Here is a 20977-nt window from a genome sequence, read left to right as displayed (position 1 = left end):
GTGTGTGTGTGTGTGTGTGTGTGTGTGTGTGTGTGTGTGTGTGTGTGTGAATGTGATTGGGACTTGGCCAGTGGAGTCTTTGTTTTCCGATCTTAATCTTTGAGTTAAATCAAACAGCTGCCAATACTGATATCTTTTTCTTGTGACGTGTGTGTATATTACATACTTTCTGTCAGTGTTCAGAATTATTAGCTTAGATTACTATGTTCAGTTCTCAAGAAAAATGGGAAGTGTAGGTCTTTGTGTGTATGTGTGTGTGTGTGTCAATGTACTCATTCCAACAATATTTCTCCTCACTTCAAGTCTATTCGGGTTACATCCAATAGAGTAAAAATAATGATGCGTTTAGAGATCATCTGACATCCCAGGTTAGGGGTCATGATTGAGCCCCCACTGCTTATTTAAGGAGATTGTTTATTAATCATCAGACTACAAGTTGAATACTGATCAACCCAGTAGGTTTGCTTGCAGTTTTTAGCCACTCTAGTGGCGTGGCTCAAGGTATGGCAATGTCAGTCTGTCAGTTGGTCCACAACTTTGGTCCAGACTGAAATATCTCACAAACTATGAGATGGATTGCCATTAAATTTTTTACAGACATTCATGATTCTCAGAAGATGTATCCTAATGACTTTCTAGTGATTCCCTGACTTTTCCTGTAGCGCCACCATGAGGTTGACATTTGTTGTTCAGAGTAAAATGTCTACAACTATTGGATGGATTACCATGCGATTTGATGCTAACATTAAGGGGAAAGATATTAGCTTGCTAAAACACTAAACTAAGGTGGTAATAGTGGTAAACATTGATGAAAACACTGATGATGTTTAAACTCTACAGAAATGACAACCAGTACCATACATATGATAAATACTTCATGTCTACATTTTCTTGACATTTACATCTTCCCAACACTACATATGATATCATAAAGTCTCAAGTGACTTAACACAATGACCCATCTGCTTACACCCTCCACATCTAAATAAATGTAATACTGCCACACACAGCTCTTAACACTTCATAAATGACAAGAGCTAGCGTGGCTGCGGACACTTTGTATTTATTACAAACCACATGATGTGAAAGGGTGATTGGACAGGAGGGGCCAGAGACAAACTTCCAGGAATGTCAATAACCAGGGCATTCGAAGCGTAACCAAACACATCATAGATGTCATAGAAGTTCAAACTAGGCAAGAAAAGGCAAAAAAATTGGATATGCTAGTTTTTCTGTTGGGACCGTGTGAGACGTCCCAGAGGCAGAATCGGTCATCAAGTATGAAAGACTATCATTGGATCGGACCATTGTCGGATGGATATCTTGTTGTCTGCATGTGAACTTTCACCACCAACGCTGTGTGAGCATCCCGCGAAAGCCAAGTACGTTCTGGTATTGAGTTGCACCATACATATACACATTCTTATGCATAACGTATTTACATGTGCATATGCTGGCAGGCAAGCAAACATAGACAATCACACAAAACTATGAAGACTGACAGACACAGCCACATACATGCAGACATTTGGGATACTGGCCTAAATATGTGAACAGTTGTTAGGTCTTAGCACATTGGGATCCATGACAGAGTCGCATCCTTTTGAAATTCTGCTGAATGAGGGAGAGAGAAACAGAAACTAGATAAGCGGGAAATGGGGAAGCTATTGAGGGATGACCATCCAGCAGAGAGAGGAAGCTGTACCAGATTCTCAAAGACTACACCATGACTCATAATTCAAGGCCCCCGTGCTTGTAAACAGGATTTCTCTCATAACTTGAGCACTGACTCACATGCTACACATATACACACATGTTACTGTGTCATAATCTCCATCACTTTGATTCAAGTAGGACTAATCTTCCAGGGAGTAGGGGAGAGATGGGCAGAGAGTTCGAAATAAAGCAAGGGATCAAAGTAAATTGGTTATCAGTGGAGTCGGGGGGGAGTATGTGTGAACAAAGTTAGGCATGTTAAGGATGTGGCTGATTACCATTGTTGTGATATCCCATGTGGGGTGTAAAGTTGGGGCCAAACTGATGATCATCATGATGACTCTACTGTAATTCAGTACAAATCTTTCAACTCCCACAGGGCTGGGATGTGTTGTGAAAGCTGTTGTATGTCAAGGTCATGGTTAGGGTGTCAGCACTGCTCTGGTTTATCTCTTGATCAGCTTACAAGACAGCCGAAAAGCTGGAGTAGATATACTCTCCTCCTCGTGACACTGTCACTTTTGTCTCTACAAATGTAAATTAAGAGTTCATGCAGTAATGAAGACGATGAGGATATATTCTCATGAATTAAGGACAGGCTTTTGCTGGCCTCTTGTAAGTCTCACTGCTTGCCTTGAACAATCAATTCAAAATTTAGCCACATTTCTCTTCTTTTCTTTGCACTCTCTTCCTTTCCTTCATTGAGGTTATGACCCCTGAGGAGACTTCCAGTAAGTTTGCCTTTTAACGGACACACTGACTGCCCAATAAGCATAGTGCATTCCTCACATTCTGGAAAGACAGTGTCAACGCTATTAAAACCTTAAAGTGAAAGGTGTGTGTGTGTGTGTGTGTGTGTGTGTGTGTGTGTGAGTGTACTGCAGGTGGGAAGGCCATATTACACAATGTCACATGCAGCGGTCAGGCATCCATGAGCTGACCTGCGCATTTCTCAGAATCAGCTATTAAATACCTTCAGTAGACCATAGATTTATAGTCTCAGTTTAACAGTTCCTGAAACCAAACTACAGTTGAAACAGTATGGACTGCAAACTCCAAAAGGATTCCTTTTTGTCTACAGTGAGCATAAACACAGCCACACACACACACATACACACACACACACACACACACACACACACACACACACACACACACACACACACACACTTTAATAATAGCAGGTGTGTCTCCCTCATCATACAGCTGCACACCAGAGCATGAGAGTGAGGTAGAGCTATACGCATAGAAAGGCACATACTGTAAGCATAGTGAGTGCATGTGTGTGTGTGAGAGAGAGAGAGAGGGAGAGAGAGAAAAAAAGACAAATTTAGATAAACATTAACAGACTGCAGCAGGGAGAGAGGGAACTACAGAAGAATATTTTTTGTGAGTGGAAGAAGTAGAAAGAGAAAGAAAGCAAGAATTTAAAAAGAGAGAGTGGTTGGTTTACTGATTGGCAGTACCTCAAGAAAGCAAAAGTGGTTTTAGGAAAACTTTAAAAGCTGCTGGGAAAAAAGAACGGAAGAGAAAAGAGTCTGGTAAAAAGAAATCAGTGGAAACAGCGCAGTGGTGAGAAAGTAAAAATTTTAGGAGCGAAGTGTTCTAATCTTTTCTCTCCTGAGGGCGTTTTTGGAAGCCGCTCTCATCAGTCTGGGCAGGACTCAGTTGTCCCTCTATCCCTCCCTCCTCCGTTTTCCCTCTGCCTTAGTTCACTGCAGTAGAGCGTAACTGGAGCCACGCGATGACTACAGGTTGAGAAGTGAGTGAGCGAAAGGGAGACAGAGATAAAGGAGAGGAGAGACTGACACACCTCACACACTGGAGTTTGGAGACACTGTGCAGCCCACAAAGGTGAGGTGAAGGGAGAATATCTTACCAGTTTGAGAGCTTTTCCCTGTGAATAAGTGTGTGTATTTGTGCATTTGTGTGCATGTATATTTGTGTTTCTTTATGTAAACATGTCTGTAGGTGAGAGTGCAACCATGATTATGGTTGAATTAGAGCATTGAGCAAGTGGCTGCATGCAGTGGATCTGTTTGAGCAGAGAGTTTTCGTTGAATCCACCTCAATGAAGGCTGCTATTCATATTTCAGTATGTAAACCATCCTCATGTCAGTGATCAGACTGAAGCATGTGTGACAGGTTTGCCTTTCCAAGATCACAGTTTGGTGTGTGTATGAATCACCCTGTGCAGCGGAGCAAAAGACACGGTGTGAAAGTCACAATGTATGTATCTGCACGTGTGTTTGTTTCTCTTTGATTTAGCTTTGATGTCGGTACCTGAGAGATCTATGATCAACAACAACTTGTTCAGCTGTGTCAGCAGTGGACACCTAGTGAAGGACAGACAGATCACAGAGAATCAAAAACTCATCTGGCCACAATATGGGCTGCCTGCACATTTTGCTGTCACATTTAAAATTGCTGGATTCCTTTGATAAAAGATTTGTATTTGCAGCAGACATTAAATGTTATGACACTGATGAGAAGCAGAAAACAGATGTAGTAAACTGATGTAAGAGTGTCTCTGTAGAATCTGCAAGCATGCATACATTAAAATATACTTTCAAATGCCAAGAAGTAGCTGCAGTGGTGGTATTGTCCTTCCCATACCTGCATGCTATAAAACTATTTAGACTTTGGTTGTACATGCTCTTACAACACGTTCACACATCAGAAGATTTTTTTTCTCTTCTTTGTTTCTCATTCAGAGAAAGATTGATCCAGATTGATTTTTCTGTGCGTCGTGGTTATCTTTGCTTCCACCACACCAGTGACAGCTCAGAGCTAAGAGCTTCCAGGGTGTGGCTGAGGGACCAAAGGGTGGGACTCAGGTAGAGCAGATAGGGAGGTCACTGTGGAATGTTTGAGATTCCTTCTCAGCACTGCTTCTGCAGTGAATACACCCAGCTCCCAACCTGAGTGCCCCCACCCAACCTCTGTTCCCTCACCTCCCACCAGGCACTCCACTTCCCCTCCCCACACCCACTTTATCCTCTCTGCTCTGTGAGTGGAACCTGCTCAGTCACGCCAGTTTGCCTACTTGTGCCAGCCTAACTACCACACACATTTAAAAGGTGGAAAATCATCCTCAGAGCTGCCAGGTGTGGCATTCCCCCTGTGAGTGTAATGTCATATATTGCCAGGTGTGCCATTAGCATGTCTGAGTTGAGGAGACAACAATATTACAGAATGTGATTGGGACTTGGCCAGAGGAGTCTTTGTTTTCCGATCTTGAATCTCTTGTTAGTGATGAACAACACAAATCAAACAGCTGCCAATACTGATATCTTTTTCTTGTGATGTGTGTGCATTACATACTTTCTGTCAGTGTTCAAAATTATTAGCTTGAATTACTATGTTCAGTTCTCAAGAGAAATGGGAAGTGTAGGTGTGTGTGTGTGTGTGTGTGTGTGTGTGTGTGTGTGTGTGACAGATTGAGCACCAGCAAGGCTATAAACCTTGTTGTTTTATCGCTTGCAATCCCGAGGACATCAATAAAAAATTCTGTGTGTACATGCATGCAGAGGACGTCACAATACAAGTTCTGATGTCTGTTTTTATTTTTGGAGTGCCAGGCTACTCTCAAGCATCCATACAACAAGCCTATCATAAGCTTTTATACCCTGTGCAAGGCCAGCATCATTCAGACTGACTTGATAAGAATGACAGTGGCAGCACAATTACAACATCACAGAACAAAATTGCCAGATGTGTCCATCAGTCTGCAGTCAGAATCATGTGCCCATGATCAAGGGACTATCCAGGTATTCCCTTGAAACTTTTATAGGTGAACTGATTGATTTATGAGATTGGAGGCGGCGATGAGGTCAGGAATCCAGGTGTACAGCATTGCGAGCTGAAGGTGCTAGACGCAGATTCCACTGAGAACAACAGAATGGACAAGGGATGTTTGACATAAAATTAGTGCACTGGAAATGTTGGCTGAGAGAAAGAGAAAGCCAAAGGTGTCATTGAGGGAATAAAACCTCAGGCCATTATTGAAAGGAGTGGGAAAGATGGAAAGAGAAGGGTGTGACAGAAGAGGAAGACAGCAAAGAAGTGAGAGAGAGTCCCTGTCCAGCTGTAAGCCAGCAGTGTTGGCCTGGCACATAGAACTCTTCAATGGCCCAGTAAATGCTGCTGGAATGAAAATCATATCAGCGCTGCAGACTTTTTACCTCACGTTACCTCTCCCCGTCCTTCTCCTGTCCCTCTATCCCAAACTCCCTCCTCCCTGCCTTAGGCCTCTGTGGGTGTGGTCTGGCAATGGTATGGTTTTCATTAGTCAGTTACAACCTCTGAAGCTGGCTGCTTTTCTGAAACACTCTTCTTTCCTATTTTTGCTCCTTTTTCCCCTCTGAGGTCTCCTTTCACCCTGCTTGGTACCACCGTCCTCTCAGTTTTTGCGTCTCTCTGAATTTCACTGAAAATCAAAGTTCAACCAAATGACTCATCACAGCATGTTATGAACTCATTGTTCCCTTCTATATTCTAGCAGACACTATGACAACCTTTTTTAATGTGAAAACCAAGTCAATTTCAGAAAATATGTTCCAAGTATATCACATACCTGCCTCTTGCATTTGTATGTGCATGTAGAGATGTATGCACAGAGCAAGATACACAGTGCATTCTCACATATAGGAAAAGCCAACACACACAAGCCCTCACTTGCTCACCTGCATTTATCAATGCATGCAACAATGGCATACCTCAATATGCCTTCGGGTATTAAAATTGTCAATCATTGACTAAAACCTCAGCTAAAAATGCACTGACCCTCAAAATATTTCAAATGACACACTGAGTGTGTTTCTTAAAGATTCTTGTAGGATTAGTGCAGTAATCAGGCCATGTCCATGAGTTTACTCAAATATGACAAAGTGGAAATATCTGCTCCATGGCATAGGAATGAACCAAGAAAGAAATAATCAAATGTGAGGCTTTCAAGTATTTGCTGATTAGTTTCTCACTACCAATTATTGTAATATCTGAAGCATGCCAGGTGCCATTATGCAGGTAGGCACTGGCCACTGACCCCTACGATGTAAATAATTTAATACACAGTAATAAATGACTGTCAATTATTAGCAGCCAAAAGCAGGGAAATATTACACGAATATATTTTTTACTGCTAATAGCACTGACTTAACACCCTATGTGTATAACAATAACAGCCAGAGTGTGTGATGGACCAAGTGTTTTGTAGGATAAACAGCTGTAGGCAATTTAGGTCGTTGGGTCTAAAGCACGGGGCACTGGGTGGCAGATTGTGTGTTCACTGTGGTGATGTATGCTCTGGCTGAGATGTTGGAAGATACTCAGCCATTGGATATTTGTTCCTGTTTTCCTCACTGACGAACATCAGAGCAATGGGCTCTGGTAGACCAAATAAAGTGCTAATCTAGTAAATTGTAGGAAATAAAAAACAAATGGCATCGGAGTCCACAGACATAGGTGTCTGCTGAGTGCTGAACAAAAGTCACACATAGACCTCAGCTAAGCATTTCCTCCCAGATAAGTGTTTCCTCTGCTCAAAAGAACTGAACCCATTAACTTGCTCAGGTTCTGGCTGCCGAAATCCATTCTATAAGCAATTTCTATCAACAGTTAATACCCTATTTTTTATTTGCTGTTAATGCCAACCTCAGCTTTTATCAGTTAGCATATCGTGGTGGATGGGCTACAGTTTATTAATGTGTACAAGGAATGGTGATTGTTCTACCTGACCTGAGGCATAAATCTTCCCCATTAATCTTTGTTTGGAGTTGTTTAATGTTTCATTGCTTTGGTTTAGAGTATAGATCACCTAGTAATACTCTAGAAGGGATACACAGTTTCATTCTGTCCTTTTATGTTCTGGCTAGGAATTATTTAAAACTGTTGAGTAATAGATGAGTTACGAGTGAAAAAAGTTCATCCTCTGAAAAGGAAAATGCCTCTCTAATATCAGGGTTGATTTTATGTGTTCTGCCCATGTCTGTGTGAGTTCAAAGCTTAAATAATAATTTAATGTTTATCTCTTCATATGCTCATATTTTTAATGATGACATAGTTTCAGAGCCATTGATTTTTAAACATTTTTAGCAAATCGATACAGCAATATAATGTGTAAGTAATTTATACTGTGTATATAAATATAATAAATGTTGTATGTTATGAAAACATTTTAGAGTATGCAGGCACCTCAGCTTTTAACCCTGAGGCACCAAACTGTCAGCTGTGGTCCGTAACCATGGAACCTATCTCAGCACTTTCTCTGAGACCATGACAGAGAACCAGGGGCAGGGTTGTGAAGATAATAATCTCCTGACAACTGCCGTGACTTTTAGCTCTGTTTAACACTAGAACCGCCAAAGGGTCATTTTTACCCCTCACAGAAACCACTCAACATTCGCGCCACCCCGGTTGCCTAGCACGGTTGAGACTTCTTTTGATAAGCAGGCTGCCATATCACGAGTTAGAGCTAGCTAGTTTAGATAGATTTGGATTTGGAAACGTCAACTGTAGCAGAAGAAGGATGAATGCCCAAAAAGCGTGCATGTGTGTGAGAGAGAGAAAGAGAGAGAGAGATAGCTCTGTTTCTTTATTCCCAGTAGTGTAACTAAAGCCACGTTTCCACCCAAAGTACCCGGAACTTTTATCCCCAGGAACTAAAAAGTTCCATCGGCCCACTGTTGTCTACATTTCCACCGCAGTCTAAAGACCCACGAAGATTAGGCAAATTACACCCATTAGTTTACACCCATCACACAGCTGCATAACTCGATTGTTTTCACTTATTAAACACATCACCTGCAATTCAGCATAAGGACCTTTGCTTATTTTAAGCTATGCACTCTCACCTGTTTTAAATACTGAGCTTACCGGTGTATAATGGTGAAAATGAGAGCCACTACTTCCTCAGAGCGTTGTAAATATTAGAATATTGTAAACAAGCATAAGCGTTACATGTCTTTTTAGAACAGCCACTATACACACATTTGTTTCCACAACTATTTATTTATAGGCTAATAAATGTGCAAAATACAGCATTTGTCTGCTTCAGGCATGGGACAAGGGCTGCTGGTCACAGGAGTAAACACACTAGTCTCTGCAGCCTGCAGTTCAATGTACCCGTCCGTTTCATCTGAAAAACATTGATGTTGTTGTGTCTCACTGTGACGACATTAACAAGATATCATGTTGTGCGAGCGATTTAGCCAACCCTTGTCTTAAGGAACACCATGATTCTACACCATTAGCGGCTGGCGTTAGCATGTAGCTAATGTTAGCTTTTTGCTAGGGTAGCAATAGTATGATAACAGTTAGCGTTATAGCATTTAACAAGCACCATGTGGACCGTATGTGATTTACCTTCAACCGACTGGTCATCCGTTTCCGTGTCTTCCACCATGGCTTCCTACAGCGCAGTAGCTGAGCCAGAGAAGTCTGGCCTGTGACCCAGCAATGCATCAATCCAGATGGTCAAACCACTTGCTGCTCCACCGGTTGGAGCTCGACTAATCAGAAATTTTCAGCGCTGCAAGCCCCACCCCAAAAGTTCTGGTACTTCTGAAAAGTACTACCCTCCGAGCAGGGACCTTTTGGGGGGTAAAATAATGTTCCTGGAACTTCATTTAGACCCTGGTCCCTGTGGTGGAAACGTTCCTACTCCCTGGAGAAAGTTCCTGCGGTGGAAACACAGCTTAAAACAACACATTAATTTCCAAAATTTGTTTTCAACTTTGTTACAACTAGACTAGTGAACCCAAGTGCAAGACACAGAGAAGCAAGGAGACTGGAGGTAGATAAAAGATGAATATTTATTGTAGGTTTGAAGGGATGAGATACTGAGCAGGGGCAGAGTGGAAGGCTTGATGCTGTAGCTGAGCCGAGCAGAGAGTCTAGAGTGTGGGAAGCTGAGCAGAGCAGGTCCAGAGCAGAATCCAGGGAGTAGTTGAGCCAGGCGGTGGTCCAGGGCTGAGGAGCAGGGCTGACGAGACGAAGGGCTGGAGACAGGGGCAGGAGCAAAGCAGATGGGATGAGCGCTCCAGTTGTTTATTCCCAGTAGTGTAACTAAAAGACTTTTACTTTATGTTCTACAATAATTTAATTATTTAAATGTGATAATTATTTAGTTTGTTTGTTGTAGCCTACAGTTTATTCATGAATTTTAAAATATAGGCCTAGTAGACCTTTTCAATCTGTAATGAAATAAAGCAATTGTAAAATTTATAAACCACATAAACAGAATTTTAAATAGTTATTATTTAAAAAAAGTCTTAGTTATTATTTAAAAAATAGATGAAAATGAACAACTTAACTGTTTCAAGAAATGACATCTTTGCGATTGCTAAAAATAACCGGCGGTTCCAGGGGGTATTGGAATGTTGGCGGTTCTAGTGTTAAAGGCACATAACTTACTTAATGAACCAAAATTCCTGCCCAGAGCTTTAGCCAATCCATTAGTTTCTTGTTTATTATTTTTGATGGTTAACATATACAATCCCCACCCAGTTCAGGGTGAAGAACAGTTGGGTACAAGCTGGACTCTCAATTACTTGATTTAGATGCAATCCGATTGAGATCATAAAGCCTCCCAGCAGGGAGGGTAAGGAATGATGCCAAGAGTGGATAATGCCAGAGTTAACACACACCACTAAAGCACACCAACACAGTGCAGACACATTATCACAAACTGTACACATGCACAGGCACAGGTATACAATCTTAGCCCTACATTTGGTATCCAATATGAAACAGGACTGGTTCTCACTGTGTTCCAGATGAGTGTTCAGAATACACGTCAGCTCCTCACTGTTACCAATCACTCTACCACTACTGGATGAAGTCTTGTCCTTATCAAACATGTTTTATATTTGTGGCAGGACACGTTGTCACTTTGGCCACTGAAATTTCGCAGGGTGGAGCAGGTTGTCCATCTGAGCCCAAACTCCTCTTGTCCACATGTGTCCTTGAGCAAGTCATTGAACCCCAAATTCCCGCCGGTGTATCTATGTGGGGGAAAATGTGAGTCACTTTTGACAAAAGCAAATGTCAAAATGAATGTAATGTAATCTCAGTGTTATAGGTAGCTAGAGTTTGCTGAGAGTTTTATCTGCTTCTATTTTGTCTCTTCAATAAGTAATTTCACTGAAATGAAGACCAAATAAAGTTCTGCTTTGGCCACGCTCTCTACCTTCCTTGTCCCTACTTTCAGTTAGACAGAAAATGGGCAAATGCTTCTTTGTGTGTCAGGTTGGGGGGAAGAGTCTTTCCAGCAGTGAAGTCACATTGGGAGTGTGCTTACAAAGCAGAGATACAGCATAATGGATGTGAGGGAAAAAATAACGTTGACCTTCTGGCCATCATCCTAGCCTTTTTTATTTTTTTCCCTGAATTGACTTAAGGGTATAAGGATAATTCAGTGTCACTTTGTTCTCCTCTTGTGTTCATTCATTAAGAATGAATAACAGAGAGAGAGAGACCTAAAAAGAGTCTGCAGTGGCATGCAAGTTATCATCTTTAGTGACTAATAAGACTTAAGTTTTCTTTCGTGTGTATGAGTGCATGCGTAAATGTGTGGGTGTGTGGTTGCATGGCTGCGTCTGTGTGTGTATGCATGTGTTTGTCACAATAGCAAAAGTCCTTAACTCCTTGTGGTCGCAGCTCTCTGGTCTCACGGACAAGATGAACTCAAACGTCACACACACACATGACTCAGAACACCTTGAGGTGACTCCCCCTGGCAGGGGACCAAGTGTGTCACTTAACCGCACAGCTGTACATTCTCAGACTCTGAGAGTGGGGTTAGATTAACAAAGTGGAACACTTGCATCTGCAGGTAATGGATGTGTGTTTGTCTGATTGCATCTGTGTATTTATCTGTGTCTGCCCATAAACTGGGTGTGAGACTCATGCCAGCTAAAGGTGTGTGGGAGGGAACACTCAGCACTGGCTGCATTTTTGGTATGTGAATGTTCTCCAGTGAGCTCCCATAGTTCAGCATTTTATGGCTGTGTAAATGGCTCTGTGTGCCACATGCCCATTTTGGTATATAATGTGATGTCTTTACACTGAATGGCTTCTTTGATTGGCAGAAAATTATGTATGGCTCAGAGCTAACTTAGTGGCCACAGATTTTGTTAGACAGTTTTAATTCTTAACTATAAGGACTCTATTAACTATTGACCCTATGGATAGTTTGATAGCTTGCTGTTTTGTAAAAACACACTTTTTTAAAGTAGTTTTCAGCTCTAAAGTCACACCTGTACAGTGTTGGAGCAGTTTCATGTCTCCTCCAGATTTTTGGGCTTTGGCATCTGATGTGAAAGCTAAATCAGAGTCAGCAGGCTCACTTTTATTCTTCAGGACCATCCTGCAGTTTTGATAAAAGAGCAAAACAGATTGAGAGTGTCATCACAGGCTGAGTGTTGTTCTGCGCACTGCTTGGTATCAATTTATCTCATAAAGTGCATGGTCAGCAGTAGCTGACTATATATATATATATATATATATATATATATATATATATATATATATATATATATATATATATATATATATATATATATATATATATATATATATATATATATATATATATATATATATATACACAGTGGTGTGAAAAAGTGTTTGCCCCCTTCCTGATTTCTTATTTTTTTGCATGTTTGTCACACTTAAATGTTTCAGATCATCAAACAAATTTAAATATTAGTCAAAGATAACACAAGTAAACACAAAATGCCATTTTTAAATGAAGGTTGTTATTATTAAGGGAAAATCGTAGAAAAGGTTTCAGTCGTAGTCATCTGGACACTGTTTTCAGAATCAAGACGTTTCGGCTCCCATCCGGAAGTCATTCTCAACTGTGAAAAAATGGGACGGGAACTAGAAATTTAAGCTACTCTGTGTTACATAAGCCTAGGAATCTACCTGATGTGGTAGTCTGCCACCTTTTCCTCTCCAGCCCTGTGTTCTCTGTTGTGTTCCCCTTCCTGGTGTGTCTTGTGGGTCCCCTACTTGTCTTTGGATATGTGTGTGTGTGTGTGTGTGTGTGTGTGTGTGTGTATGTTACCTGCCTGGCTCTAGGAACCTCCCACCTGCGGCTGATCACCAGCACACCTGTCTCCTATCTACTCATCAGTCTTCACAGCTTATATACCAGGCTTTTCCACTACTCCGACGCCAGATCGTCCCCGTACATTGTACGACAACTACGTCTAGGCTCTCTAAAGTTAAGTACCTTTTTGCAAGTGTGTTTTTGATCCTGTCTGTTTTTTGCTCTGCCTTAAGGATTACCCGGTGCTGGTGATCACCGCTCCTGTTGTTTCCTGGATTTCTGTCTGCCTGCTTCTCCAGCCAGCTTCACCTTGCCTGTCGTCATCAGTCACTCTGCTCGTTCACCATTCAACTTTATTTCCAATAAAGTGTGTTTTGGATTGCAAAGACTTCACGGTATTCTGCATTTTTTGGGGTTCGAAGATCGTACACACGACACCTGAGTATCTGTTAATAGCTAGTTTCACCTGAAACTGACCTAATTGTTTCCAAGATGGCCCAGTAATCAGTAATCGGGCCTATTGTTTTCTGGCTGCACCTACCTCATCACTGTACCATCAGTACCTGATTAGCATATGATTGGCGTGACCAAGGTGTATTAAGGGAAAACAAAATCCAAACCTACATGGCTGTGTTAAAAAGTGATTGCCCCCTAAACCTAATAACTGGTTGGGCCACCCTTAGCAGCAACAACTGCAATCAAGCGTTTGCGATAACTTGCAATGAGTCTTTCACAGGGCTGTGGAGGAATTTTGGCCCACTCATCTTTGCAGAGTTGTTGTAATTCAGACACATTGGAGGGTTTTTCAAGCCTGAACTGCCTTTTTAAGGTCATGCCACAGCATCTCAATAGGATTCAGGTCAGGACTTTGATTAGGCCACTCCAAAGTCTTCATTTTGTTCTTCTTCAGCCATTCAGAGGTGGACCTGCTGGTGTGTTTTGGATCATTGTCCTGCTGCAAAACCCAAGTTCGCTTCAGCTTCAGGTCACGGACAGATGGCCGGACATTCTCCTTCAGGAGTTTTTGGTAGACAGCAGAATTCATGGTTCCATTTATCACAGCAAGTCTTCCAGGTCCTGAAGCAGCAAAACAGCCCCAGACCATAACACTACCACCACCATATTTTACTGTTATGATATTCTTTTTCTGAAATGCGGTGTTACTTTTAAGCCAGATGTAATGGGGGACACACCTTCCAAAAAGTTCAACTTTTGTCTCGTCAGTCCACAGAGTATTTTCCCAAAAGTCTTGGGGATCATCAAGATGTTTTCTGGCAAAAATGAGATGAGCCTTTATGTTCTTTTTGCTCAGCAGTGGTTTTCGGCAAGTGAGGTCTGCAGTTCTTTGGATGTTGTTGTGGGGTCTTTTGTGACCTCTTGGATGATTCGTCACTGCGCTCTTGGGGTAATTTTGGTCGGCTGGCCAGTCCTGGGAAGGTTCACCACTGTTCCATGTTTTCGCCCTTTGTGGATAATGGTTCTCACTGTGGTTCGCTGGAGTCCCAAAGCTTTAGAAAAGGCTTTATAACCTTTTCCAGTCTGATAGATCTCAATTACTTTCTTTCTCATTTGTTCCTGAATTTCTTTGGATCTCGGCATGATGTCTAGCTTTTGAAGATCTTTTGGTCTACTTCACTTTGTCAGGCAGGTCCTATTTAAGTTTCTTGATTTCTTGATTGAGAACAGGTCTGGACTGGGTGTGGCTTGAGAAATTTAACTCAGGTGTGATAAACCACATTTAAGTTATGTTTGGCAATCACTTTTTCACACAGGGCCATGTAGGTTTGGATTTTGTTTTCCCTTAATAATAACAACCTTAATTTAAAAACTGCATTTTGTTATTTTTGACAAATTTTTACATTTGTTTGATGATCTGAAACATTTAATTGTGACAAACATGCAAAAAAAAAAAAAGAAATTAGGAAGGGGGCAAACACTTTTTCACACCACTGTATATATAGTAGTATTTTCTGCCATATTTTGGTGAAGCAATGACTGCTTGGAACATACTGAGCATTTGGATAGATAGCTAAGAAGTGGATTATGTGCAGGAGTGGTTTGAGAAGTTTCCTTGATCATTTTGATACTTTATTCCTACCACAGCCACCTTTCAAGCCTACAGGAGGAGAGTGTTAATGTAATAAAAGATTTTGGATGGCGTATCACTTTAAGCACATGACACAAAGTCTAGGTCTAGAGCATTTGTATGAGGATCTGTGCACGATCTGTGTCAATTAAAGTGGTGTTGAATGGTTATTGTGGAGGGTGGTGAGAGTGGGCATATTAGGGATGATTCTGGTGTTGATAACCCAGTGAGCAATTGCAACCCCAATAACTGCTGATAACTACAACTGACCATGAAAGTGTTGAATTCAAGTTTGAAGCATTGAAGTGACAGAGAGAATCGTGGCAGATGCAACAGAGGAAAAGAACAACAGATAGGGAAGGGTTGGGGGGATTGAGTAAGCAGTGAGGTGCTGAGGGAGGAAAGAAGAGCAGGATGCCACCATCTGTTAGCCACATGCACACCCCACAGCAGTCACATAAATCTCAGCCGAGCTCAGCAATGCAAGGCTGCATTCCGCCAGGCTAAACGTGCACTGGCTAGCTACCTCAACACAAATGTGCAGGTCATGTGCCATACAGATCCAAGTCAGCACGTATACTGTAGCAAAAGCGGTTAAGATGAAACACAATGGATAGACCAGGACACTGTAATGATCTGGGAGAAGTGTGAGAAAGTGTATTGGGAACCATTTCTCCAGTGGGGAATTGTGATATTGATAGGTTGTTATAAATCTAATTATCAACTTGCCAGCTTGTAAAGAATTAAGTAAGACTTGGTAGAACAATTACACAGTAGATCCATGAGTTATAGCTCCTAACTATTGGCTAGAAATCTGTAGGAAAAATACTGCAGCTAGGCAATGGTTGATTTAAAAGTTGTTTATAAAGGCAACGTTCTTCTGTTCTTCTGGTGTGGTCCCTTGGCCCTCCACTACACTATGAACAGTGGGAGTGAAAATACACAGGGCACACACACACACCAACAGGTCACCAGAGTTGAAGTCAAGCTGAAGAATGGGAATGTGTAGATGAGTTGGGTGTTCATGTGCTGTACAGATAGGCTGGAGACTTGCAATGTCAATTCTTCCCACCAGCCTTGACTTTTTACAGTTGGTGGTGTGTGGCAGCTTCCATGTTAATGTCACATCTTGTGCCTTTGCCCCTCAGCTGTTGATTGTAAGGTACTATACTCTATATTACATATGAATCATAGCCCATAAAAGTGTACTTTATGTGTGTTGTGTCAGTACATGAGATTGAAGTGAATAAAATAAGTCAATAGATATTGATATGGACTGATATTTCAGTTACAGGTAAAATAACTGTGAAATGGGTATTTTTAAGATGTTTTCATGGGAAAGTGATGTAACAGTTTTCATCTCTTTATTGGTAACTGTTTGTATTTTGTAGATAAAACGAATATATTAGCAGTAGTTTATTCTACAGTTGTTCATTGCACTTCAAATGAGAAGTGCAAAAATTACTGGTAGAAGTGTAAGAAATGCAGACTTAACATAGTCCTCTGCACATCTCTTCTCTTCCTCTTAGCAGAATCATAGTGATGAGGCATTGCTATAGTAGTCCTTAGATCTCTGATGTGACTTGTAGTTGTGAGTGTGACCTTTGAACTTCAGCTGCTCCCTGAGGGTTCAACATTCAAAGACATTCTCTTCCCCTCCTCTATAAAACTAGTCAAATGGTGTAATGTAATGGAGTAAAACCAGTAGTTTTCCACATTAGTTTGTACTTTGTCAATAACTATGATGTCACCTCACATTACAAATTACAGTGTTGTGGAAATACCAGTAGTAATTTGAGGGGCAGAAGGTTATCAGTTTTTGGTTGTAATGTAAAGAGGCATTTTATTCTGTGAAATATCTTGCATTTGTGAAGCTTGTCTCCATGTTAGACCTTTAGTACCCATTTAAAATTATCTAAGATGTATAGAATATGAAATAAACATGGTATATATGGTATAAAACATCTTTTCCATCTTTCGGATGCAGACACATATTTTTGGTCTTTTTTGGTCTGATTTCATGGAACTTTAGATCGATTGAAATCATTGCTGGTGAAGAAATGATATAATAACATAGCGGCCAGAGATGAGTCACCACTAATTTCACGTTCCCTTTCGAACCCGCTGTTCAGTTGTACCGTTTACCCTCAGTGCTTTAACGGTACAACTGAAAACCCAGCCAATGAGAAAGCCCAGTCATGACATCACAGTCATGCAGTGTGGCAGATGGATGGGGAAGAATGTTCCAGAAAAAACATCAGAAACAGAACAGCAGAAGCAGGAGTTAAAGTCTTGTTTCATTAGTCGCCCAGCAATGATCAGCAGATTTGGTTAGAGGGTGGCATCCAGCCAGAGATCTTGCTTTCGAGGCAGGAACACAGTGACACTCTACGGTTACTTAGGATAAGGAAACCATAAAATAATCACAGCCCTGTAGAGTGTCATTACTGTACGTCCATCATCAGTTCTTCATCAGCATGCTACTGTGTGAGGCTACAAGAACCACAGCCAAAGTGCCTGCTTGCTTTATCCTCTGTATATGAAGTAAATGAATGAAGGTCCTTCGGAATGTAATTGAAGACTATGGTGAATACTGAACAGGGACTATGGATCTGAGGTATTATTCCAGAAACTATTAGGAGATAGCTGATTTATCTACAATTTTCCAAATACATTAACAAAATGGCCAGCTGATGAAAGCATCGGCATGCAAGGTTACTATTGGTCCATCTGGCTTTGCTCCAACAACAAAGCCAGCCAGCTGCCCAGTTGCCAATGAATCTGTGGTTTTAGCTTCTTCCTGCTAACTTAAATCTGGTTTGCCGTTATCAGAGCACGTATCAGTAAATACTTCTGAAAAAGGCTTATCTCAGAATGCTGTACAGATTTATAGTGATGCGTATCATCAGGATGTGCTGATTATGCAGCCAGTCACATGTTCAGTCAGCAGCTGCAGGACAGAGACAGCTGTGACTTCCTGAATCCCAACTACTGAAACTGTTGCCAAGCCAGACTAATCACAGCTGGAGCAATCTCATTCCAATTTGATATGATGCAGCTTACAGTAAGTTATTGAGAAACCCAGAAACATTTTTTGATCAGGGGTGTTATCTTGAAAATGGTTGAAAAAGGAAAGTGCTTGAGGTTGTATGGAGTATCTTTAAACATCTACTGCACAGCTGGTTGAATCTGTTCCAGGTATTTTATGAATAAGAGCGCCTGCCTAGTAGCAAGAGAGGGCTACTGATGGGTTTATTTAACTTATTCGACGTCACTTGGTGACATAAAAATGATGAATGTATGAGAAAGAGTGTGTAAATTTTGAATAATTCTGTAAATTTTCTCGAATTCTGTATGTCTTACTTGTTTGCTTGTTTAAAATGTATGCACCGACTGTAGAAAATAATTTCCTCCTTGTGGACAAATAAACTACCTATCTAAATCTATCCACTCTGTGCATAACATGACCGTTAACCACGAAAGGAGCAAAGTGAAGCGCACAAAACACGCGTTTCTCCCTGACTTATCAAATAAGCTGTTCAGTGAAATAAGATCATTAGGCGTTTTAGGAAATGATCAAAAGAAACTTAATGAAAGAAACACTAATGTCAAACTGCTACTGACTATCCTGTGTCTGCCTCACAAAGCATAAAACTTGTTCATCTTCCCTTTCTCTATGTCTCTCTTTTTCTCTCTTCTACTTCTTCCTTTCATCCTCAGCCAGACGTTTTTAGACATGTAAGATGAAAAAAAATGCAGGAAGGAGAAGAAGAAAGAAAGGACAGTTCTAAAGGAATATGGCTCGTATTAATCTGGAAATATTGCTTTACCTCATCTGAACTAAATTACTGGTCTGAACTCGCTGTCCTCACAGAGCAGGCAGAGCGCCACTGGCAGCCCAGATGGGCAAGGAGTGGTCGGCAGATCTGTCACCGTGACCACGGTGAGCACATGAACCCCTGGTCTGTCGAGCTCTGTAGCTGTCCTTTTATACAGCGGATCAAAAGTGTCTCTTTGTTATTGTTGGGCTCAGATTTATACTCAGAGGCAGCGTCTCTTGAGGAGAATCCAGAAGTTTTGAGACTCTCTTTCTTTATCCTGTTTCCTGCTATCTTTGTGGCTTTCTGCATGTGTATTGTTAAGAGACCAAAAGACCCTCTAAGCAAATATGTGAAGATAATAGGAGCTGATCTGTTATTGTAAAATATTAAGGATATCCTTTTAGTTTATGACAGCATTTGAACAATTCTATGGATGATTTAAGGACAGGGGTCATACAAGTGCCTGGTTGTTGTGTGAGATCCAAGTGCAAGTTGCTGAAGGCCATGAAATCTATAGTTAGATGAGTGGAGCTGGCATGTGTGGCTAAAGCTTGCCAAGGCTTGTGGTTTTCACTGGTAAGTAGGAGAGGCAGGCACAAGTGACTGCAACCTCTCTCACTGCTATACCGAGGAATTTAAAGGTGTGATTGCACGCGCTACAAGTAAACACTGGCCCATCTGCTCTCTCTGTCACCCATAACTGAGCAGAAGTGACATAAAAATTAGACAGGAGCCTCAGAGAGACAAGATATAGATATATGACTATTACATAACATAAATAGCCAGTGGCACTGAGTCGAGCAGTACTTGTTGCTATGATTGCTGATAACTCCACCTGTCAGAGATGAGGGCCACTCTGTTTTTATTGGAATGGTTTATAACTGTGAAAAGTGCGCAAAAAACACGCTTGCATCAGATGAAAGGCTCCATTGCATCACTCTCCTGTCCTCAGATGTGTAACAGTGCTTGACTCCAGAGATGCAGAGAGGCTTTCTGTCACCGTGTTGGTCTGTCAGATGGAAGGGGTCAGTGTTTTTGTTCTCATATCAACTCCAGTTTTCACCTTTAAACATTTTACAAGACAGAAGAAAGATGTAATTTATATCCAACAATGATCTTTCATGAAATAAATCCTAAATTACCTTGCCGATGCCCAACAACAGTGTGTAACAGAAACCAGCAGGAACGTTACGGTTGTTATGAGTGACAACAAGCGAACAGGCTCATGCTTCAGTCACAATACCAACTACTAAACACATACAGTACATACCACACTATACATCTGTACTTTCATATTACAATTATGCAACCAGATGACATAATAAAACAATCTGAACTGAACAATGGATTAAGAACTGATAATGAAGCCAATCAATCAATCATAAAAGTGAGTAGTAAAGATGACAAAAGATTAATAAAATTCATTAGTAATTATTAAGTAAGTATTAGTAATATTTATTCTCATTATCTTAAGTGTTAGTATAGGTGTTTGTGTTAAACAAATAGAAATTACCTTAAAATAAAAAAGGCTCAGCAAAGAAGGAATACCAGAATAGATAGAACAAATTGCATTACCCCTTTCCCAGTCTGATTCTCTTTATATTGAGTATGTGCCTATATAAAGTCTGATATGATATTAATATTTTCCTATATAATACCACTGCACAGAGCATACATAGCCTAAAGTAGACAGTTAGTAAACCAATTTACATATGTTTGACAGCTGAATAGCTCTATATTATGACAAGATAGCCTACACCATAGCTTTCCTTTGATGGTTTCCCATGCCTATAATATTTAGTATAATGTCTGTATGTTTTGTATAATACCTTTGGAGACAGGAGTGTCAGTGTTGATCAGTTGTAGCAGGAAGGTTTGGACAGGATTTAAACAACATGATCAAAATATTGAAGTCCAAATGCAATTTTCACCAACAGCAGCACTTAAGGGGCATGATGCTCTTGAGAAATGTTCCTGAGATCTACATAAAACTCTTCTTCTTTTTTTTTTTTACTCAAGCATGTTAGGTGTGTTAATGCAATAAGATGTTTTTGACAGTCGTTGGACCCGTAGTAGAAATGGTTACACTAACGTAAGGATGTGGATCAAGTGAAAAATGCCTTGATTGGTTTGGATTCTGATCCTACAAATCAGATTAGGACATGCTCAAAATCCTTTAAGTGCAACACACAAGTCACGGAAATGACATGCATCAATTGATGCCTGTAGCCCCTACTGGATGAGCCATACAGACAGAAGGAGTAGTTAAGGTACAGAAGCTGGCATGTGACAATCTAGGAT

At 40.9% G+C, this 20977-nt stretch overlaps 1 protein-coding gene across 3 annotated transcripts in view; it reads left to right on the top strand.

Moving 5' to 3' along the window:
* LOC122874522 (zinc finger protein 469) overlaps nt 1-20977 on the top strand; it is a 208160-nt gene that overhangs the window by 134388 nt on the left and 52795 nt on the right. The window contains exons 1-2 of one of the 3 annotated variants that reach the window (XM_044192507.1): nt 2468-3288; nt 3428-3570. The exons of 1 other annotated variant lie outside the window; for it this stretch is intronic. The gene's annotated coding sequence lies outside the window, so the exon portion shown is untranslated. Of the gene's footprint in view, nt 1-2467; nt 3571-20977 lie in introns of those variants that run through there. One more of the 3 variants, XM_044192506.1, reaches the window with a different exon arrangement.

This window comes from Siniperca chuatsi, linkage group LG4 (genome assembly GCF_020085105.1).
Source record: "Siniperca chuatsi isolate FFG_IHB_CAS linkage group LG4, ASM2008510v1, whole genome shotgun sequence".
NCBI lineage: Eukaryota > Metazoa > Chordata > Actinopteri > Centrarchiformes > Sinipercidae > Siniperca > Siniperca chuatsi.
The sequence above is the reverse complement of the archived record's forward strand: the minus strand, read 5'-3'. Positions and strand labels throughout refer to the sequence as shown.